General features: G+C 37.3%; 1 protein-coding gene across 1 annotated transcript in view; it reads left to right on the top strand.

The window, feature by feature from the left end:
• The window catches only part of LOC122686324 (60S ribosomal protein L7-like), a 675,506-nt gene that overhangs the window by 201,805 nt on the left and 448,569 nt on the right, over positions 1–25,132 (top strand). The gene's annotated exons all lie outside the window — the stretch shown is intronic.

Raw genomic sequence — 25,132 nt, 5'->3', positions numbered from 1 at the left:
TTTCTTTCTTTTTATTTTTGTTGTCTTCTCCTTTGTCACTTCATACAGCATTGTCAGAAAAGAGCAAAAGCAGTAAATACAGATCATAAATCACATGTTAGGAAAACCTCTCTTTGTTGTTTCCACAGTGAATGTAGGGTCTATTTGACCCATTTGTTTAGAATAATGCATTGTGAGCCAGAAATTATAAATCTCACCTTGGACAGAGATACGGAAAAGAGGGCATGAAAGAATTAACACCAATCCATCACCACTGCTAAAGAAATAGTTTAAAATTACCACTCATGGTGGGATTAGTAAAGGAGGTTGATTAATAAAAAGAGTCACTTGCCCCCTTTCACAACTTATCTTGTTAATAGTAAAGGTCCCTTGGGAAAGTCATCTTCACTGATCAGGGATCAGGAAAGTGCTACCTAGTCCAAAAACATTAAGTTGAGCAGCGCTTTGCCAGATTACCCATGACTCCTCAAGTAAGATTAAATTAAACAGCTAGCTAGCTAGCTAGCTAAACATAAAGATATGTATTGAAGGATGCAATAATTAATTGTATTAATTATCCTTAATTCCTTGCCCACCATCTAAAACAAAGATAAAATGACTTTTAAATAGGAGTTATTTTCAATTTAGCTATATTTTCACCAAAGGCCTAGGTCTCCCTGGTGGCTCTGCTGGTAAAGAACTGTCTTCAGTGGAGGAGACCCAGGTTTGATCCTTGGGTTGGGAAGATATCCTGAAGCAGGAAATGGCAACCTACTCTAGTATTCTTGCCTGGAGATTTCTATGGACAGAGGAGTCTGGCAGGCTACAGTCCATGGGGTCACAAAGATTTGGACATGACCAAGCAACACTTTCATCAAAGGTCTAGAGAGGTCTTGTTAGGGGAGTAGAAGGAAATATATATATACTATTGCATACAATATCATAAGGCAAGTTATAAAGTTACCATGATCTCAACTAGTGGTCACAATATGAAGACGTCAAATATTAGGAGTTGGTAAAAGACAACAAAGCGACTGCCACAATGAGGGCTTGAAAGGAAGGTCATATTTCCCTTGAACAATTTGATATTCTATTGGTCTGATATAGCCTACAATTTGTGTCCTTGGAATTAAGCATTGAAGGAAAGGAAACTTGAAACTAAACTAGAGCATTCCTCGAATGAATTGTTAATAAGCAGATATTGTGTTTATATGGTTATGGATGCTATGTTGCTATGGCTGTCATGTCTAAACAAGATACAAGGAAAACAAGAAGCTTTTCATGGCCCTACCATCTCCTTCAGTTTCGGACAGCAAGAAAATTTATTTTTTCTGCATCCATGCATTCTTTTATATAGACACAGACACACACGCACAAAGACAAGAACATTTTAAGCCCCTATACAAAGTCACACATAGTACCTATGTCCCTGACAATTTTCAAAGCCAGTCACTGGTTAAATACCAGGAATTAACTAGTGGAGATGAAATGTGTATTGCATCATATTCAACAATTATGCATCACTTCCGAGAACAAAGGGACAGAAATCATTTAGAAAAATACACTTTTTTTCCGTAATTATTTGTAGTGACCTTTTAGAAAATAGTAGTAAAGTAGCTTTCACCTTTCTGCTAGAATCAATATCACAAACTCAGTAACACTACACATCTTACATTTTGCAGCATCTTCTGGTAGTACTTCTAAAAGGAAAGAAACTTCAGGTTTTATGTGTTTGTATAATTAATTTGGGGGATTTTAAGTGGGTGTGCTGAAGCAGGGAGAATAAATAATACATTTAGCAAAACTCCCCTATTTTAGACTAACTAAAAGGGAACGTCCTGAATTAATGACTATGTTGAAGTCAGTGGTATCTCTTTCCCTCCTGAGTATGTTCAGTGCCTCACACTAGGCTAATAAAATGTTGCCTAGAAGCAGTCATTACCGAAACTACTTTACTAAATAAGAATGTAAATAAGAGTAAGTCACAATTTGTAGTGTATTGATTGTTTTAAGGGAATATTCTGAAGTACTATTTACATTAATGAATTGAAGACGACCCTAACAAACTAGTTAATGTGATAAAATCGAGCCATGGACTCTTATAACTAGAGAACTAATAGTCCAAAAGTTGTTAGACATTTACACAGCAAGCCCAATAAAAATGTATCATTTCAAAATAAACACTACACATCTATAGTCTTGCTACTACATCCCTTTTACTTATACTGGACAAAAAAGGAGCACTGGCAATTGGCCATATACAGATACCCACACAAACAACCTTAGTTGATATTTAGCACAGAAGATATAAAAACCTCATATATATTTTTTTCTCTTGCTATCTAGGGCCTAAAAGAATATCATAAAGGGTGAAAAGTACAACATCTAGAAAAAAATTAATATACTAATAACCAATAAATGGCCCCTCTGGAAACAAAGCAAAGATAAATAATGAAAATAATATTTTTATCTCCTAGGGAATAATAATTTAAAATACACTTTTTAAAGATGTAAAAATCATGATATCAGAGACCAAAGAAACAAATAAAAAACCATTGCAATGATAGTTATGGGCAAATGTTGATGAAGAGATGTATTAGAAGACAATTAAAAGAGCATCTTTAAAAACATGATACTACTGATCGAACTAGGAGCCCAGACAGCAGGCAAATGCCAAGAAATAAGGGTCTGATATTTGCCCTTTCCCCGACATTTGTATTCAAGTGTAGTGTGATTTTTTTTTTTAAATGTTGGAGACAGCGGTGTCTATAGTCAAAACAAAACAAAACAATGCATTTTAGATGTGTAATGAAAAGTTTTCCTTGGCAGGCACACTGTTCCTGGACTGATTTGGGATAACTTTCCACCAATGCTATAAAGAAAGATAATTTTCAAAGTCACACAAAAATATATGGTTCTTTGTTTCAATTTGAGCCAATCTCTGTCAGTTATCAATAAAGAAAATGTGAATTATTTTTATCATTAAAAAAAAACTGAAATTTTCTCCATTGATTCTTTTCTGCGTTCTGTGAAATTTCAGAGGATTTTATGCAGCCTCCAAATAAACACCAAAGATGCAAGAGTTCATGAAATGATTTGCTCCATCTCATAGATACTTAGAAACCCAGTTTCAGCTCAAATAAGCAGTCCTGATTGTATCTCTTAAAGAACTTAGCAGAGTGGATGTTTCTTCGGTTCAGAGATAGAACAATAGCGGACAGACAATAGCAGTTCATGTTTCCCTGTTTTTATTTTTTTTCATCAATGTCACAGAATCATCAACAATTAAGTGTCCTGGCACAAACCGCATTACAGTAATCAGCCACCCAACAAGACGGGTCTTTTACTAAAATGGAGAGAATCTGAAGAGACTATATTTTGAGTGTAGTTAGTCCTTGGCGTCTCTGCTAGGATGGTAAAGGAGAGTCAGGCTTCATTAATGTCAATGCTGATAAAATTGCTGGGGACATGGGGACTTCAATTGCGGCGAAGTGGACTAAGTCTACCAGTTCTTTTAAAACCAACATCTAACAAAGCTTTCTGAAAATATTACATATGGCATGTATCAACCTATGACATGTGACCAATAACAACAGATATAAATTCAACATGGGAAATTAGATATGAAAGGCATACAAACTCATTAATAACGTGTATTATTCAACTCTGGAGACAATGCACAAGTAATTAAGTGTGACACAGTCAGAGGGTCAGAGGACAGTTTTGACCACGGAGCTGTCAGGGGTGCAATGCAGGAATTTCCAGTGAGGGGCGATGGAGGTGTACCTTTTGAGTTGTTGGGGATGTCTTGGGGGAAGTTTTCCAAGAGATTTGATAGTGAAAGGGGCCGTCTTGCATATTGTCAAGATTACATAGGAATGAGAAGGCTGGTGGCAGGGAAGAGACAGAGCTTTATTACTGTTGAGAGATATATTTGCATTAGGAAGAGAAGTCAACAGTGGGTGAATAATATTGTTTAAAGAGTAGTAATGTTGTCAGGTTCCAAACCAGTCATTATCTGTGGGCAATGCCCAGCACTGGGTAACATAGAGGGTATGATAGAAGTAACAATTATAGTCCTTCCATCAAGAAACTTGTATTCAAATTGAGATACTCACAAACTAAAGGAGACTAAAAGAGTGCATGCATAAGTGTGCACTAAGTCTCTTCAGTCATGTCCAACTCTTTTGTGACCCCATGAACTATAGACTGGCAGGCTCCTCTGTTATTGGGATTCTCCAGGCAAGAATACTGGAGTGGGTTGTCATGCCCTCCTCCAGGGGATCTTCCCAACCCAAGGATTGAATCTGTGTCTCTTATGTCTCCCGCATTGGCAGGCAGGTTCTTTACCACTAGTGCCACCTAGGAAGCCCAAAAGAATGCATAGCAGTATGCATAAAATATAGTTACCAAAAAAATATCCTGGAGAAAAGTAAAATTATTGTTCAGAAAAGAAGTTTAGCATTAATAAGAGAAGAGTTAAGGCTCATAGAGGAATTACAACAAAAGTGGGCCAATTGAATTTTTTTTTAATTCTATTTTATTGATATTTTAATTTTTAATTTTTATTTTTTAAAATTTTAAAATGTCATGTTAGTTTCTACTATACGGCAAAATGAATCAGCCACACATATACTTATACCCCTTCCCTTTTGGACTTCCTATTCAGGTCACCACAGTGCCCGAAGCAGAGTTTCCTCTGCTATATAATGTGTTCTCATTAGTTACATATTTTACACACAGAGTCAATAGTGTATATGTGTCAATGCCAGTCTCCCAGTTCCTCCTACCTACCCCCTGTTTTCCTCTTGGTATCCATCCATTTGTATGAATTTTAAAGTAGGAAAGGGGAGATGCACACACAAGATGTGAAGTAAAAGCAGGTGTAGGTAGGAACGATCACTTTCTTTCAGGGGGATTTTGAGTAAACAGATTGGACCGAAGCATTGGGTTCTAGACTGTGGACTTCTTGATTGTCATGCTGAGAATGACATTATGTTCATGTCCAATAGAACTTTCTGTGATGAGGGAAATGCTTTATACTGTTGCTGTCCAATGTTGTAGGTTTATGTGGCTATGGAGCCCTTTAAATGTGGCTAGTATAACTGAGAAATAGAATCTTAATTTTATTTAATTTTAATTAATTAAAATTTAAATTTAGGTGGCCACATGAGGCTAGTGGTGTCAGTGTTAAGCAGCACAGCTCTAGAGAGTAGGGAATCACTGTAGGTTTTAAGCAGGGAAAGACAAGATGAAAAATATATCTTAGGCAGATTAATTTAGCAGCAGTGTTTAGGAAAGTCAGGGGGAAAATGAGTAGTTCTTTTGAGATTGTACTAAATTTATAAATTGATCTTGGAGAATTCACATTTTTAAAAGGTATTCCAATCATGAACATGATGTACTCTTCCATTTATTTAGTTTTTAAATTTCCAAATGTCTCTCAACAGGTTTCAGAAACTTATAGCAACATAGTTCATAATAACAAAAATGTGAAAATGACTAAAATGTTCATATATAATGTGTGAGTAAAATACAGTGTAATTGTCTATTGCATAAAAGTGAAAGAGCTATAGCTATATGCAAATTTATGAGTAATATTGGATAAATGAAGTCACAAAATGGTATATATAGTATTACTCCACTCAAAAAGGACAAAATAACAAGCAAGCAAAATTTTATTATTTATATGCATAATAAAATCATAAAGAAAAACAAATAAATGATTTACTATAAAAGTCAGAATAATAATTTTTTCAACATGGAAGGGATGCTGTTGCAACACAGAAAATTTCTAGGGTTATTTTAAATTAGTTTTATTTCTCATTTAAGGTAGTTTGTGCAATAGACCAGTTATATTGAATATATTATGGCTCAGATGGTAAAGACTGCCTGCAACCTAGGAGACTCAGGTTCGATCCCTGGGTCAGGAAGATGCCCTGGAGAAGGGAATGCCTACCCACTCCAGTATTCTTGCCTGGAGAATCCCATGGACAGAGGCACCTGGCGGGCTACAATCCTTGGGGTTGCAAAGAGTTGGACATGACTGAGTAACATTTTCACTTTTTTCAAAAACATAGTAGCCATACAAATAAAACTATTATTTGCAACAAATACAAGTTTTGCTCAAATGCTTTGCTGTTACTGTCCATAAAATTTCTAAGCTATATAAACTCATCAGTTTTCTTTAATACAATTACTTACAAAGGCATCAAAGGCTATAGATACCTTGTTTATGCATTAAAAATCATAGGGTTTAAAAATTTTGCTACTTAATGATTATAATTTGTCCCACTTGACAGTCTTTCTTTATCTTGTCTCACAATTGTGTAATTTCATATTGATGAATCTGCTCCTATTGAGTTGTATCAAAACTTCCAATATTGGTAAGATTCTGAAATTTGGTAAGCTGGCTAAGACAAAAGTGATGATAATCTCAGAGTACCTGGCTATTAATTTAAAGAAATCTCATTTCTCCCATTCAAAACAAAATAAAAGCAAAAAACAAAAAAACCAAGCCTTCAAAACAAGTATACACATTAAAAAATAAAAAGAGTGTTGATTTGAATGTGTCCAGAGTTCCCTGTATTTTGTAAACCTCTAAAGAATATTATCCAAGTGAAACTAACATTGGCATATGTCACCTGGATGTTTTAGGAAATAGTAAAGCAAATAAAAGAGAGGTGAAGATTTTTAAGGGTTCTAGAATTTGAATACAATAATTTCAAGGGCATATTGAGGATTTAGAAGAGAAATCTTGCCTGCACTGGATGAAATTTTCCTCTGTTTGTGATTTAGTCACTCCCTGGTTCCTTTAATAGCTTTTCAGTGACAGAATTAAAAGAGAAGAGCAGAAGATTGTTTGGGGAGTGACCAGGATGAGAGGATAGGGGAGCTGCGGCCTCTTGAGAATGGGGAAAGGATTCTGAAGAGATGGGAAGAGAGTTATTAGACCCAACTGTGAAAATAATATAAAAACATTCTGAATCCCAGAGGCCCAAGCAAAGGAAACCTTGGGGAGCTTTTCTGGACCTGAAAAAGGAATAGAGGCTGAGAAGCAAAGGCTGAATATAATTTCCTGATGTGGAGAAAAACTGCAATAAGAGCCCATAAAACAATTAATCCTGAATGCTGCAAAACAGGTATGCCAGAGGACTTGCCTTTGCTTTAGTCAATGAGCATCTTTCTCATCAGCCAGTAATAGCACACAGCTAACATACTTAACTCTTTTCTGTTTATATAGCTATAAATGGGTTACACATCTTTGCATAGTTTCAAAAACAAACAAAAACCCTTACCTTTATATCAAATGATGTTTTCACAAGAATCCACACTGTTTCCTGATAAACTCCTCCACTATCATTAAGGAAAAAAAGTTATACTTATAAAGACTTCGTGGTGTAAAATTTGAGTGATGTAAAAAGAGAGTGGTGTAGATTGGCCCCTTTTGAAAGCTTCTGTGTGGTTTTTGTGTGTGTGTGTGTGCCTTCATTAATGGATTTAGAATCATTGAATTGCAAAATGAAGGCAGAAAGGTGATGTTTTGACAAAATGAGCCCGGTTGTTTGGAAGCGGCCCCTGAGGCAGTAGCTCTGAACTGGGGGCCTTGTGGATTTCTCCATAATGCAGATAAAACTTCATGATATATTTAAATCCTTTTCCGCAAACATTTTCCTGATTTGTTGCCAAGCTGTCACTGAATTTAGTAATCCAGACAGATTACCATAGGGGTTCTATTTTTAGGGTCCTTCTGTTACCGCGGCAGTTGCAGCTGATCGGATTACAGCTATATCCTACCCATGTAAAATGCACTGATGCTTCAAGAGAAACCTGCACTCCACTCCCGTAATTACAATGTCAGACTCATTCCTAGATATTTCTACCTAAGTTGATTTTGTAGCTGCATTGTGGCCACTCCATTATTAACTCTCTAGATGGTGTGTTTTCTTTTAGTTTTGTTCTGTGCCTTTCAATACTAGCTTACTATTGTGTGTTTTTAGTGGTGGTGGAGGGGGTGGGACGTGGGTGATGGAAAATGCATGGTGTGGGTCGCAGAGGACATAAAATTTCTCTAATTTTGAAGGCAGAAAAATGTGTAACCCAGCCTTTACTTTCTCCTATAAATGACAATATCTCCATCTAGTGGTGAAAATGAACTTAACCATGGTATTATCTTGGCTGTCAGATGAGGAAAGAGGCAAATTTGCCTCGGAGCATAAATTATATTTTACCTTTAGAATGCAAAGGGATTCCCTGGTGGCTGAGATAGTAAAGAATCTGCCTGTAATGCAGGAGACCTAGGTTTGACCGCTGCATTGGGAAGATCCCCTGGAGAAGGGAATGGCAACCCACTCCAGTATTCTTGCCTGGAAAATTCCAAGGACAGAAGAGACTGGTGGGTCCATGGGGTTGCAAAGAGTCGGACAAAATTGACGACTAACACTTTCACTTTAGAATATAAAATTTTTCTTAAGAATACATAGTCACTGAGCCAAACTAAGCTTCTTCCTGCAGTCTTTGCAAGGGAAAACTAATTCCATTTACTTCAGGGGAAGTTTGGCCTCCAGAAATGACTTTCAATAGCCGGTATACAAGTTGTCAATAATCTTTTTTGTGATTTTTTACAAGGCTTTGTAAGGGAGGCAAAGTGTAAAGAAATACTAATAACAAGTTGATTTACTGTCACATGGATTTTTGTGCTTGGTCTAATAAGTTATCCAACAAATTTATCATCTCCCTATAAAACTCATATTAATTTCATAGTATATAGACTCCAGTGAATTAGTATATATTATACACACTTAAGCAAGTAAATTACATTATTTTCTTGAAAGTATAGATGCCAAAGTAGAATGTTAAGATTGTCCCATTCTGTAAGTTATTGCAACCTTAATTAAAAAGTTTTTGTAATATAAAGTCAATAATTTAAGGCTGTCTTTTACAAATGTTCTCGATTATTGCTATTTGTATTTGCAAACTCAGGATTGTTTTTAATTAATCTTCCAACTCCTATTAAGTTGTACAACTTTAGCAACAAATTTGTTTACATAAGTATAGGTAGTCATCAGAGAACCAAGATAGTGAAGACAGCCACTGAGCTTGCAGCAGATTTCCACCAGGTGGCAGCACTTTTGTGGACACATTCCAGATCCTGGTCCTTGGACCCAAATTCCCAATTTTGGCTTGCCCATGCATAGCATTTTGGGTTTCTCTCGTGGCTCAGTTGATAAAGAATCTGTCTGCAATGCAGGAGACCTGGGTTCAATCCCTGGGTCAGGAAGATGCCTTGGAGAAGGGAATGGCAACCCACTCCAGTATTCTTGCCTGGAGAATTCCATGGACAGAGGAACCTGGTAGGCTGCAGTCCATAGGATGGCAAAAAGTCACACAACTGAGCGACTAACACTTTCACTTTCGCAGAAATTTGGTCTCTCTAAAAGGACTGAGCAGGGTAACCCAGTGCAGAAGTCAGATATTTCAAGTCAGAATGCCAAATGATTTGTGTAAAATTGAGGATATTCTTTCCTGAAGCTATAATGTCAGAATACATAGAGATCAGAGACAGACAGTTATGAAAATAAATACGAATACATGGGCACATACAGATCTATTTTCCAGTTCTGTGTGCTGAGCAGCCGTAAGAACAATCACATTCCAGTAGTTATGCAAACCTAGTGGCCAGATTTGGTTCCTAAAATCATTCTCCTTAAAAAGAAATGAGAAACAGAGAAATGAGTGATTTCAGGACTCATTGAGGGAAGTGCAAGCTGAGCCTCAAACGTATTTTTTAGCCAGAAAATATGGAAGTTCTCAGATAATGATGGAGATCTGTCAAAATAACAGAGTCCAGACCAAAGAGGCTCCCATGGTCAACTTCAGATAATAAGTACATCAAAGTAAATCACAATATCAATAGATTATAAGAAATCAGGGTTATGATTGTAAAAGATAAACTGAGAAGCTATTCTAAAGCAAAGAAAACTAAAGAGACAGGACAACTGAATACAGCATGTGAGTCTGGATTGGACCTTGAACCAGATATTGTCTGTTGGAAGGATGGCTATAAAAAGACATTATTGAGACAACTGAAAAACATAAAGTGGGTCTGAAGATTAGATAAGAGTATTGTATAACGTTCATTTCTTGATTTTGATTATTATGCTATGGTTTTGTGGTGAAAATATTCCTGTTTTCAGGAAGTGCATGCTGAGATATTTAGTGGTAAAGGCTAAAAGTTGCTTTCAAATGAATCAGAAAAACGTGTGTCTGTGTTGTGTGTAGAAAAAGAGAAGAATAGAAATGAGTCAAATGCTACAATGCAAGGGTCTGAGTAAAAGTTATGTGAACATTATTTGCATTATTCTTACAAATTTTCTACAAGTCTGACTTTTTTTCAAAATAAAATTTAGAAATTTAGTGTCTAGAAAAGTAATACTAACACCGTTCCTGACACATATAATCTTCATAAATATGAAGCTTAGAATTCATGATTCCCACAGAACCTTGTAAATTAATCACGTGGTATGGGCTTCCCTGGTGATTCAGCAGGTGAAGAATCTGCCTGCAATGCAGGAGACCTAGGTTCGATTCCTGGGTTGGGAAGATCCCCTGGAGAAGGGGTAGGCTACCCTCTTCAGTATTCTTGGGATTCCCTGGTGGCTCAGCAGGTAAAGAATCCACCTGCAATGCGGGAGACCTGGGTTTAATCCCTGGGTTTGGAAGATCCCCTGGAGAAAGGAAATGCTACCCTCTTCAGTATTCTGGCCTGGAGAATTCCATGGACTGTATAGTCCATGAGGTCACTAAGAGTTGGACATGATTGAGCACCTTTCACTTCTTTCTTCTTCATGATAAACTAAGGAGCTACCCTAGTGACTTAGAGAGTAAGGAATCTGCCTGCAATACGGGAGATCCCTGAGTTTGATCCCTGAGTTGGGAAGATCCCCTGGAGAAGCGAATGACAACCCACTCCAGTATTCTTGTCTGGAGAATTCTATGGACAGAAGAGCCTGGTGAGTTACCGTTCATAGTGTTGCAAAGAGTCAGACATGACTGAATGACTAAGACTTCCTTTTTTCATGATAAACTAAAGTAATATGTCCCTGCCATTCAATGTTTAATAATTCACAGGGTGGAAAATAAAATACCTGTGTGTTACGTTTAGCTGCTGCTGCTACTAAGTCGCTACAGTCGTGTCGACTCTTAGCAACCCATGGACTGCAGCCTATCAGGCTCCTCCGTCCATGGGATTTTCCAGGCAAGAGTACTGGAGTGGGTTGCCATTGCCTTCTCCGGTGTTATGTTTAAATTAGAGGATATACATTAAAATGATACAAACAGTTTAAAAAGCTGAAATGATGACAAGATTTTTCTTTCCTTCCTTCTTATGATCTCCCTGAAATAATAGTAAATATGCACAAGTAGAATAAATTATAGAGGTAAAAAAAAAAAAAAGATGTCATCAAGCAGTCACATAAATGTTGCATTTCTGTAATATAGAAAATATTGATATATGGATATATTCAAATAGAGGGAAAAAAAAGAAACCTCTTCAGGAGAAGCCTAAAAACGATGAGAACAATTTCTTTCTAATGAATCGCAAGTGGCCAAGCTCAATATTATAAAAAATGGAGAATGTACGGGGGCAGAAGTTGTCAGAGTACTCAGTATTAATAAAAAGTTGAGTATAGAATGGCTGAGCCTCTGTAAGGTCATACTATAAACTCCCAAACAATGGCACAGAAGGAGGAGGTAATCTTGTGGGTACACTGGTCCCCAGCTCTCTCTTGTGTGCAAATGAGTGCGGACGTCAGCCATAGTGAGAAGGCTGAGAGACTGCAGAGTTGTTGCCAGTTAGCCTCTTGGCCAACCTTGGAGCCATATACCTTTAGACTTTTTATTATGAGCAGAGAATAAATTCTTAATTGTTTAAGCCATAATTCCTCAGGCTTTCTTCTATCTGGAGCCAAAAACATTCTGATATTGATCCAACATTTAAATGTGAAAACGCAACCATTAGAAAAACGCACAATAATAATATATGCTATTAACAAAAATGTATAGGAGTAGGTGGGGCTGGGGAGACCAAGTAAGAAAGATACCTTCCTCTTTTGCAGGAGAGATAAATTAAGAAATAATAGATGTACAGGTTAATAGTAATAATTATTGGGTTGAGACATATTAAAATATAAACTTTCAAATGGGCTTATTTATAGATAGAAGTGCATTCTCAGACAACAGAAGAACAAATTAGGAGAAAAGACTTGATTCAAATGCCATCATTACAGATTAAAGCAACCAAAATTATGAGATGAGAGAAGATGAGAGAAGATATCATGTAACATGACTGTTCTTTCTTTATTGTTTACAGTTTATGTGTTTATTTCTGGCTGTGCTGGGTCTTTGTTGCTGCTCAGTGTCCTCTATTGCGGCAGGTAGGGGCTCCTCTCTTGTGGTGCCAGGGCTTCTTATTGCCACGGCTTCTCTCGTTGCAAAGCACAAGCTCTAGGACAGGCAGGCCTCAGTAGCTGTGGATGCAAGGGCTTGGTTGCTCCACGGCATGTGCAATCTCCCCAGCCCAGAGATCAAACCTGTGAGCCCTGCATCAGCAGGCAGATTCATCGGACCACCAGAGAAGTTCTTATTTTCCTAATGACATGTGAATATTTATTGTACACATTTTAAAATATAACTATAAACAATGATTGAAGGTATTTCCCATGTGTCTGTTGTGCAGTTTTTTTTTCTCAAAAATGGACATAAGAAAGAATCAAATATTCACAGTGTAAAGAAACCAATTTACTTAGTCTTTGAGAATAGATTTTAAAGATCCTTGGAAAGAAGTAATTGAATGATTATCTGGTTTCATACACTGTCAATGGGTGCTTTTTTTTTCCCCCTTATATTTCCATTTTCAGTCCTCTCTTTTCATTTCTTCTCATTGTGTCAGGTACACACCCTCCATTTGATGCTAATAGTCTTAAACATCTGAAAATCTTCCTTTAGTGTGTGACCTGACTTTAGGCAATCTCCAATAAATCCGAGAGTCCGTTGGCACAGCACCAAGGACAAGAAGTAAGAGTATTTAAAAGCAAGATCATTCATCCAAGAAGAGGGATGCTTTCTGCCAGAGTTCTATTTTCAGATTACTGAGTTCTAAATGGAGCCATTCATTCTAACTGACAGTTGACGATGTTAATAGCCAGCAAAGTGCTTCTGTGAGCAAACATTACTGTTTTCCTTTGTGTCTGTTTCCACCCCAGTGATAACCATTGGCAGCAATCAGTGGCCTCACTATATTTCTGTTCCTACCAGCCCAGATGATTCTTGTAAGAGGTTGCTGTACCTTATCCCTGCTCTCACAGACCTCACTCACTTCATCAGGACTAAAATTTACTTTCAGATTGAAAGTGGAGACATGATGAGCTTTACTTCCCCAGGGGACATCCAGATGTTCAACAGGTCACCAGATATTCAAGGCTAGGGCTCTTGGAAATCAATTCTTACACATTATATCTGAAGTCCATCAAAATATGGATGAAGAATAAAAACGTAATGCTGTATAAAATCATTACTGCTTCCATAATACACATAGCTTTCCCTCATTGTTGATAATTTTTGTTTTTATATTCTTTGAAAAATGATTTTCCATATTTTTCATGCCTACAGCTTATGCATCCTTGACTAGATTGTAAATCCTATGAAGAAATAGAACTTGCTTTTTAATTTTTTTACATTTTTTAATACAATACTTTGTACATATATTTAAGAGCACATTCATAGAGTTTATCACTAGATGGCAGTAAAGATCAAAAACTGAATGAAACCAAAAAACTTCCGAGTAAGAATTTTGAAATAAAATTTTAATTTGCATAATTGAAATCAATATAAAAGTTTTATGATCAAATACGAGAACTTATGCATATCTGAAAACCATGCTGGCTACTATTTGTGCTTAAAAAGTGGATTATTCTGGGGAAGACAATGGAAATATTGAAATCAAATGGTTAAAAAAACACAACCAATAATGACATGCCTGTTTGTATGATAATTATGCATACAAACAACTCCCGAGAGACAAACTTACAAGCATTTTACATTATGTGAGAATCTTGCCTAAAATATTAAAGTACAATTCTGTGCCTTCTGTCAAAAAAAATGCATTGCCCAACGAGTAGAGAAATTTCTTCATTTAGTATTTTAACATTCTTCATTCTAGTATAATATTTTCTACATTTTTTAAGAACAATTGGATAACGCAAAACATAAAAAAGTATTAGAATGATGCACAATAATTCTCATGATACTTAATGACACTTTGCTATTGCTGTTTAGTCATTCAGTCTTGTCTGACTCTTTTGCAATCATGGACTGTACCCTGCCAGGCTCCTCAGTCCATAGGATTTCCCAGGTAAGAATATTGGAGTGAGTTGCCATTTCCTTCTCCAGGGGATCTTCCTGATCAACGGATAGAAACTGCATTAAAAAAAATTTTAATAATTTCAGTTTCTAATTTTTTTGCCAGTGTTTTATTTTAGAAAAAGTATAGTGTTTGTTAGTCGCTCTGCTGCTGCTGCTGCTAAGTCACTTCAGTCGTGTCCAACTCTCGGCGACCCCATAGACGGCAGCCCACCAGGCTCCCCCGTCCCTGGGATTCTCCAGGCAAGAACACTGGAGTGGGTTGCCATTTCCTTCTCCAATGTTAGTCACTCAGTCAAGTCCAATTCTTCTCAGGTACATGGACTGTAACCTGCCAGGCTCCTCTGTCCGTGGAATTCTCCAGGCAAGAATACTGGAGTGGGTTGCTGTTCCCTTCTCCAGGGGATCTTCCCAACCTAGGGAAGGAATCCAGGTGGCCTGCATTGTAGGCAGATTCTTTACTGCCTGAGCCACGTGGGACCTATCTTGGAGCATGTTTATCATTTTGTTTATTTGCTTAATGTGAAGAGTTATGATAAAATGTTTTTGTTGTATAGACTTTGCCCTCTAAACAAAACCATTTTGTCCTTTGATCAGAGATCAAGGGAACCTTAACACCTACATGGACAGGTTTACCTCCAAGAAAGATCACAAAAGTAGGATGGTTTAGTGACTTGCTCAGTGGATCAGAAGGTCTTCCTCTCAGCTCTGTTTTGGTGTCACTTTTCGCTAAACAGTCCTTGCAATGAATTACCCATTACTTAATTGGAGAAAGAGTTGCAGAGAGTTGAACTTGACTGAGTGACTGATCGCAAGCACGAGCTTAAGCTTATTGGTGGCACCAGGGGCTTATACTGGACCAGACACTACTTTTCTTTTTGTTTTGTTTTTAAGATAAAAAACTTCTTGACCCTTTTGAGTGAAGATAGGAAAGAACCAGTCAAGGGGAAGATTTAAAACACACGTAGTTAATAATCAGCCCCATGAAGTGTAAATACTTGCCTATTTGATGCATTTATATTTGTTTTCTGTGTAATCCATCCAAACACAGAGAAGCAAGAGGAAACAATGGTTGTATCCACTTAAAAAAAAAAAAACTAACAAATGATTTTACTGCAGGTTCTTTTTGTAGGGAGTCAACTTTGTGATTTTATATAAAAGTGGAACTTTTTGGTTTGACTTCTTAAAATTATTTTTTAAAAAAGACCAAAAAAAATCATCAAAGCAGAAACTAATATTTGCTTGCAAGTTTTAAGAGAAAATGTTAGAAAAAACTATTATATGTGACTAGGTCATAAATTCCATATGTCTAGCTCGGGTGTAGAGCAATGTACGAACCTCTTATTTTGTCTTTACTTGGGTCTTTCTCCCATGCTCCCAAACACAGGAAGAAAAAATAATTCTGAGCCCTATCTTGTTTAAAATCCAATAATGTCACTGCCTCTAGGGAACAAATGAAATGGCCAGTATCTCACAGCCCAAGTTAACCTCTAATGTCAAGTTTTTCCCTTGAGTAGACGAGAAATGTGAACCAGCAAACAGAGACCAGAGACCTCAGTCTTTCCCTCGACAGTGACCCACTTTGCCATGGTACACTCCAAAAATTCTTAGAGAGTAGCCAAGGGAAGAAGAAATGGGAGAGAAACTAAGAAACTGTTTTCTAGACAGATAGAGGAGGATCTAAAAACAGATTATTAAACCAGATGAAAATTCACAGCTGCTGCTGCTGCTGCTAAGTCGCTTCGGTCGTGTCCGACTCTGTGCGACCCCACAGACGGCAGCCCACCAGGCTCCACCATCCCTGAGATTCACACCAGATGGCACTAAAAGTTCATTTTTCCCCCTCCTTTTAAACTGAGTACGAAGGTTTTGAAGAATAATAGATTATATTTAGACAACAAAGAAGAGCTGCATTCAGGGTTGGCTTCATGAATACACAACCTCCACACTTGGGGCCCCATTCAGAAGTCCCCCTATTTGGTTCAATGGTCTGCTCTATCTGTCTTGAACTTCTTAATAATTTTTGGACAAGGACCCTCATATTTTGCCATGTACCAATCCTGGGCTATATTTTCTCTGATAGATTTAGAAAGACTAAAGTAGACTTCTGAATGTGGAGAATTTAAGAGAGAAAGCACACATGCTAGATAAATGAGGACAAACATATTTAAAGTATAAAAGTTGAGACACTTGAATAGTTGGTTTGCATGCTGACAACACAACATTTCCAGTGGTCACGATCTTCATGAAAATAAAACAATAATTGTTTCCAGCTAGAAGCAAGAGACTTGAAGTTTATTTCCATTAGACTGGCCAAAACAAAACAGACTTCTTTCTAAATGGGTGGTTTGGTGGATGACTCAGCTTGAGACTAAGCCTGAATTTCTATGGATTCCTGTGGTGGGGTGAAAAAAGGTAGGAAAAAAACAAAAACAAAAAACCCACATACACTGTGAAATTCAAGCCACTTTCTTTTCCTTTTCTTTCTCTCATACTGTTTTTGCATTCTACTTCTGCTCCTTTTTTGCAGGTACTTTTCCTACTTTTACCTTGGACCCATTTGTAGTTCCATGGGCTTCCCAGGCAGCTGGACATTTCAAATAGCAAGATCAATAGATACAGATAACCAGAGAACATTGTTTAGAGCCTAGTTCAGAGATCCCAAACAAAAAAATAACTGGTGGTTAATTGAAAAATATTTTTATTCTTAGGTAAAAAAACAAAAGTTTTTAAAAAGATAATGGTAAGCATTAAAGCTTTTATCACATGAGAACCAGAAGGATGATGTATTAGAATAGTGCAGTGTTGTTTTTTTTTTTTTTCTGAAAGCCCCATTCAAGTTCTAACTAATCAATAAGAAGTCCCTTTACTTCTGTTGGGCTTCCATGTTTGTTCAGCAGTATAGAATCCACCTGCTAATGTAGGAAGTGCAGGTTTAATCCCTGGGTCAGGAAGATCCCCTGGAGAATTAAGTGGCAACCCACTCCAGAAAGTTCCATGGACAAGAGGAGCCTGGCAGGCTACAGTCCATGGGACCCACAAAGAGTCCAACATGACTGAGTACACATATTCGCAGAAAAACTGAGTCAATAAATAAGCTTTTCGCTGCTTGAAAGGTTAACACTACTGAATTTAATAATCTCCAGTGAGGTGAGAGTATAAAGAAGATAATCCATAACTTAGTTTACTACATGCAAGAGCTCTCATTTCATTCCTCTTTGCAGCAGCTAAAAATGATCTGATGTTTCTGATATTATTGAACATTTCATAATGTATTCTCATATCAAAGAAAGCTTTCTTTGGCAAAAATGCATGGCAAGCTCCTCATCACAGCAGAAGCTACTGTGTTTTAATATTTACTGAGTTCTTTATGTGGGTTCAATGCTGATTATCTCATTTATTAATAGTTTTCATCACAACCATCAATGTCCTCATTTTACAGACGAGCAAACTGTGGCACAGAGAAAGGAGGAAGCTTAGGCAAGCCTCAGAACCAGTGAGTGGTTTTATTCAATTCATGATTTGAATCATGAAACCTGACTAATTCTCAGTTATGATTAGGAAGATGCTGATCACCTATGAATCAGTCTTCAGAGCCAGAAAAGCAAACAGTGGTAGTAATTGTAAGACGATGCATTGTTTATACATCATGGCTAAAGAAAAGATTTGCAAGGTGGGTCACTTTGGCTATTGAGTCAATATCCCAGGTTTCTACCACTGAAACTAAAGAAAGGATCATTTCCACATGACTGCACCTTATGTATCCAGAAACGAAAAGACTTTTCTTTTCCTGCATTTCTGGCTCAGCCTGAAGCAGGTACACAAACTCCAGAACAAGGATTTCTTTTCAGCGCTTTCACTTTTTTAAAGTCATTTTAGTTTGGAGCTGAAAACTAGTTTGCTACTGCTGCTGCTAAGTCGCTTCAGTCATGTCCGACTCTGTGAAACTATGGACTGTAGCCCGCCAGGCTCCTCTGACCATGGGATTCTCCAGGCAAGAATACTGGAGTGGGTTGTCATGCCCTCCTCCAGGGGATCTTCCCGACCCAGGGACTGAACCCATGTCGCTTATGTCTCCTGCTTTGGAAGGCAGGTTCTTAGCTCTAGGACCAACTGGGAAGCCCCAAAACTAGTTTAATCCTAGTTTAATCACTATAAGATCTATAACATCCATAGCAAAAGAAATGGATGAAATATAAACACCATTCAGTCGTACTGACTGTTTCGCCTATCATTACCAATTATCTTAGTATCTGAAAGCACTGCTTTTTCTTCACTCTCTCTTAGATGGTTTAAGGTATATAGTTTGTACTCCTCCACACCAGAATCTACAAATAGTCTGTGTGTGTGCATATTTTAACAAAATCACTGTAAGTTTACAAAAACTCGTGTAATCAAGCAAGGAAGGATAAATGAAAACTTGTTTTCAGCAAATGCAAAACACTAGCTACCTGCTTTGTGTGTTTGTTCATTTATTTCCTAATAAGAAGGGGAAAAGCTTTTGTATTAGCATTATACTTAATTTCATATCTTGTCATGGAAACTGAGTCTACAGTTTTTTATTCTTTTTCCCCTGAATTTTGACAATGAATACATTTCTCTAATATTTGATATTTACATCTCGATTATTTTTCCTTTAAACTTGGGCATTAAAAGAAAATTTGCCGTAAAAAAAAAGAAAAGAAAACCACCTTTATGGCCTTGTTTATTAGAATCACCAAAAGAATAAATAAAATCACTGAATCACTGAATCTCTAAGCAAAAAAGGACATTTTGATTTTTACCTATTAATAAAAATAGCATCTTTGTCAAAATACATGGTGTCTTCTGAAGCAGGTTCTCATTCAGTCTCATTTCTTTCTTAATTTTTCTTTGGGGTCAGAGACCTATGTTCAAATTTATGTTCAAAATTCATTCACCATTCACATATTGTGGGACCTTGGGCAAGTCACATGATCTTAGGAACTTTAGATTCCTCATATGTAAGAAGCACATGACACTTCCCTACCAGATTTGTTTGAAGACTAAATTAAATATATATATAACAGCTTAGACTAGTTCTTAAGAATAAGAAATTCTCAATAAATTTATTCATTCAATAATTCAATAGGATAAAGTTTTACTGATCCTTCACATATTCTTCATTACATAGCTTTCCCCAATTCTGTTACTCTCTTATTTCACTAAAGTATTTCACATATGTCTGTATATAATGATTATTACATTATATTGTCAACTTTTGCATGATTCTTTCTGGATTCAAAAGTTGATTACCACTTTTTTTCTTAATATGCTTTTTTTTTAAGGAAAATTTTAAGTTTGCAGCAAAATTGTATAGATTTCCATTTAGTCTTTCTCTATATCTCACAATTTTCCCTATTATTAACATCTTAGATTAGCAGGTACAATTTAAAATTGATGAACCAATATTGATACATTATAATTATCTAAACTCAATACTTGGGTTTCACTCTTTATTTTATTTTCTGTCCCTGGAATTCTAAAGGTAAGAATTCTGGAGTGGGTAGCCATTCTCTTCTCCAGAGGATCTTCTGGACCCAGGGATCGAACCAAGATTTCCTGCATTGCAGGCAGATTAATTACCATCTGAGCCACTAGGGAATCCCTTATAACTCTATCAGTTCAGTTCAGTTCAGTCGCTCAGTCGTGCCTGACTCTTTGCAACCCCATGAACCGCAGCACGCCAGGCCTCCCTGTCCATCACCAATTCCCAGAGTCCATCCAAACTCATGTCCATTGAGTCAGTGATGCCATCTAACCATCTCATCCTCTGTCGTCCCTTTCTGCTCCTGCCTTCAATCTTTCCCAGCATCAGAGTCTTTTCAAATAAGTCAGCTCTTCACATTAGGTGGCCAAAATATTGGAGTTTCAGCTTCAACATCAGTCCTTCCAATGAACACCCAGAACTGATTTCCTTTAGGATGGACTGGTTGGATCTCCTTGCAGTCCAAGGGACTCTCAAGAATCTTCTCCAGCACCACAGTTCAAAAGCATCAATTCTGCAGCGCTCAGCTTTCTTTATAGTCCAATTCTCACATCCATACATGACCACTAGAAAAACCTTACCCTTGACTAGACAGACCTTTGTTGACAAAGTAATGTCTCTGCTTTTTAATATGCTGTCTAGGTCATAACTTTCCTTCCAAGGAGTAAGTATCTTTTAATTTCATGGCTGCAATCACCATATGAAGTGATTTTGGAGCCCAAAAAAGTAAAGTCTGACACTGTTTCCACTGTTTCCCCATCTATTTGCCATGAATTGATGGGGCCGGATGCCATGATCTTAGTTTTCTGAATGTTGAGCTTTAAGCCAACTTTTTCACTCTCCTCTTTCACTTTCATCAAGAGGCTCTCTAGTTCTTCTTCACTTTCTGCCATAAGGGTGGTGTCACCTGCATATATGAGGTTATTGATATTTTTCCCGGCAGTCTTGATTCCAGCTTGTGCTTCCTCCAGCCCAGAGTTTCTCATGGTGTACTCTGTATATAAGTTAAATAAGCAGGGTGACAATATACAGCCTTGATATACTCCTTTTCCTATTTGGAACCAGTCCGTTGTTCCATGTCTAGTTCTAACTGTTGCTTCCTGACCTGCATATAGATTTCTCAAGAGGCAGGTCAGGTGGTCTGGTATTCCCATCTCTTTCAGAATTTTCCACAGTTTATTGTGATCTACACAGTCAAAGGCTTTGGCATAGTCAACAAAGCAGAAATAGATGTTTTCTGGAACTCTCTTGCTTTTTCGATGATCCAGCAGATGTTGGCAATTTGATCTCTGGTTCCTCTGCCTTTTCTAAACTTGAACATCTGGAAGTTCACAGTTCACGTATTGCTGAAGCCTGGCTGGAGAATTTTGAGCATCACTTTACTAGCGTGTGAGATGAGTGCAATTGTGGGGTAGTTGGAGCATTCTTTGGAATTGCCTTTCTTTGGGATTGGAATGAAAACGATCTTTTCCATAACTCTATAGGGTTTGATAAATGCATAGTACATGTATTCACCATTATGATATTGTACTCAGTATTTTAATTAACCTAAAAATGTCCTGTGCTTCACCTATTTATCTCTCCCTCCTTCTTCCGAACCTTTGGCAACCACTTATCTTTGTGCCTTGATAGTTTTGCCTTTTCCAGAATGTCACATAGTTGAAAGCATACAACCAATTTTTAGATTGACTTCTTTCACTCAGCAATGTATAATATTAATATTGTCTTTTCCCCAGTGTCTTGATAGCTCATTTCTTTTTATGGCTCGGTAATAGTCCATTGTGTGAATATACTAGTTTATACATTAATCTTTTGAAAGACGTCTTGGTTGCATCCAAGTTTTGGAAAGTATAAATAAAGCTGCTAAAATCATTTGCGTGCAGGTTTTTGTGTGGACATAACTTTTCAACTCATTTGGGTAAAGACCTAATAGTGTGACTGCTAAATCGTATGTGACTGTCTTTAACTTGTAAGAAGCTATCAAACTCTTCCAAAATGGCTGTACTATTTTTGTTTCCTATGAACAATGAATATGACTTTTCTATTACTCCACTTGGAATGGATTTTGGCCATTCAAATAAATGTATAGTGGTGTTTCATTCACTTTAATTTTCCATTCACTACCGACATATGATGTAGAGTACCTTTTCATATGCTTATTTGCCATCTGTGTATCTCCTCTGGTGAACTATCTATTCAGATATTTTGTTGCTTTTTAATTTAGGTGCATGCATGCTAATCGCTTCAGTCATGTCCAACTCTTTGTGAACCTATGGACTGTAGGCTGCCAGGCTCCTCTGTCTAGGGGATTTTCCAGGCAAGAATACTGAAGTGGGCTGCCATGCCCTCCTCCAGTGAATTTTCTCAACATAGGGATAGAACCCGTGTCTCTAATGTCTTCATGTCCCCTGCATTGGCAGGCAGGTTCTTTACCAATAGCGCCACCTGGGAAGCCCTTTTTAAATTAAGCAATTGTTTTCTTTATATATACTTCGGATACCAGTGTTTTATCAGATGTTTTGCAAAGGTTTTCTCCAGGTCTATGACTTGTTTTCTCATTCTCTTAACAGTATCTTTTACAGAGCAGAAGTTTTTCATTTTAATGAAGTCTAATCAATGTTTTTCTTTCATGGATCATAGAGAGCTATGTATTTTTGTCTTCTAAAATGTTTCTTTATATCTCTACTTACTTACTTCATACTCTCCCATTCAACTATGTATCCACTTACCTAACCTAGGTTCTGGAATTTAGTCAGGAGCCTCTCAAGTAGTTTTTGACAAAATATGTAGGTTAGTATCTCTGCAAAGTATCTTATGCAGGGTCCTAGCAGGAAAAGACTGGCACACCAAGCTGGGAGCTATCTGTTAATGTTAAATAAGGGACTATTTAGAGGTGGGAGCAGGTTAAAGGAAACAACATTGAATGTTGCAGCGTCCAAGGACAAGTATCAGCATGAATTCCAAAAGTAACAAGAAAGGAAAGTTCTAAAAAAAAGAAAGTGTTGGGAGCTTGGGCCATCCACAAGATATTATACTTGTAGAAGAACATACATGTTAATAAACTTGTATAGAATCAGATTTATAAATCTGTATAAAATCTCTTTAGAAGGAATACTTCCTCCTGATCTCCCTTTTTCTACCAGGTCCTCCCAAGGGCTAAATTCACCCAGAAGTCAGAAGATAAGTGAGCCTGTAGGGTGAAGTCTTCAGAAGTCAATTTCCAGAGGGGAGCAAAAAAGAGTAGAAAATGGATGGGGATGGTAAGACAGGCAAAGAAGAATAACAAGGTTAGGCAGTTTCCTTAAAAATAGTTTAGAAGAGGAGGAAGTGTGGATTCAATCTTTTTCTTTTCTTTTCTTTCCTTTTTTTTTGGCTGCCCAGCAGGGCATTTGTAAAATCTTGTTTCCCCAATGAGGGATTGAACCCATGCCCCCTGCAGTTCTGAAGTGGAAATACGGAGTCCTAACCACTGGACTGCCAGAGAATTCCCCAGCAGAAATTTTTTTTGGCCATGCCAAGTGGCATGTCGGATCTTAGTTTCCCCGTGCCCCTGCAATGGAAGCACAGATTCTTAACCACTGGATGCCAGGGAAGCCCCACAGTATCAACTGGCAGAAATATTATTTGATCCACCTTGACCTTATGTTTAGAACAGTGATAACCAAAACACCTGGATAAATCCATCCTGTCTCAATGAACCAACCCCAGGTTCCTTCTAGTTTCCCACTCAGGTACTTCTCAATCCATCACACAAGGGAGGTATCACATATAGTAACAAAAGAACTAGAAAAGTCAGCAACGCAGTAAGCAGCATGTCTAAAAGGCAACCCACTCCAGAACTCTTGCCTGGAAAATCCCATGGACGGAGGAGCCTGGTAGGCTATAGTCCCTGGGGTTGCAGAGTTGGACACAACTGAGTGACTGCACTTCCACTTTTCACTAGCCTCAGTTTGGCTAATATGTTATGGGCCAAGTCATCATGGTTGTACCATAAGATGTACGTGGAGGAAAGTGAAGGAATGGTGATTAAGGCAAATAAAACTACAACCAAGTGAATAAGCTAAGATATAGTCAGAAATTTAAATACCCAGCTGAATTATTTTGGATTATCACCTCTGTGGTAAGAATACTCTCATAGGAAAATTTTGATTTTTTTTTAACGAAAGTGCAAAAGCAATTCAATAAAAGAAAAATAACCTTTTATACAAATGGTGTGAGAGCAATTGGATATCCATAAGCAAACAAAAGAATTCTGACCAAGTCTCATCTCACATGTTATACAAAAATTAGTTCAAAATGAATCACAAACTGAAATAGAAAATGAAAAACTATAAAACTCAGAGGAAAAACAGAGGAGAAAATTTCCAGGACCTAGGGTTAGGTAAAGAGTCTGTAGATGTGACACCAAAAGCAAAATCATTAAAAGGAAAAACTGAACCTCATTAAAATTTGAAATGTTTCCCCTGAGAAAGTCTTTATCTATTAAGATGATAAAAAGCTACAGACTCAAAGAAAATATTTGCAAACCACATATTTGACAAAGGACTAATATCTAGAATATATAAAAAGTTCTCAAAATTCAGCAATAAAAAAAATAGACAATGTCAAAATACAAAATAGTGACAATGTCAAGTGCTGATGAGGTTAGAGAGAAACGAGATTACTTATACATTTATTGTGGGAAAGTAAAATGGTACACCATCCCGGAAAACAGTTTGATAGTTTCTTAGAAATCTATACATGCAACTACCATTTTTTTTTTTAAAGTGAGGAATTTTTATTGCTGATGCCATTTCATCTTTATACTGGTTCATGAAATACAGCAGAATGTTCAATTGTTACAATGCTGATGCAATAAATTCCACTATTATACAGAGATACTATCTCAATAATCTGTATCCAGATGGTCAAAGGGTTAGTTGTTCAGTTGTGTTCCACTCTTTGTGATCCAATGGACTGGAGTCTGCCAGTCCCCTTGGTCCATGGAATTCTCCAGGCAAGAAGACTGGAGCAGGTAGCCATTTCCTTCTCCAGGGGAACTTCCCAACCCAGGGATTAAGCCCAGGTCTCCTGCATTGCAGATAGTCTTTACTATATGAGCTACAATACATGCAATGCAAAGTAAAAGTGTTAGTTGCTCAGAATTTCACGGACAGAGGAGCCTGGCAGGCCACAGTCCATGGTCACTAAGAGTCAGACACAACTGAGCACACACAGAGATGGTAAAAT

This window comes from Cervus elaphus, chromosome 29 (assembly GCF_910594005.1).
Source record: "Cervus elaphus chromosome 29, mCerEla1.1, whole genome shotgun sequence".
NCBI lineage: Eukaryota > Metazoa > Chordata > Mammalia > Artiodactyla > Cervidae > Cervus > Cervus elaphus.
This window is presented reverse-complemented; position numbering and strand designations above follow the sequence as displayed.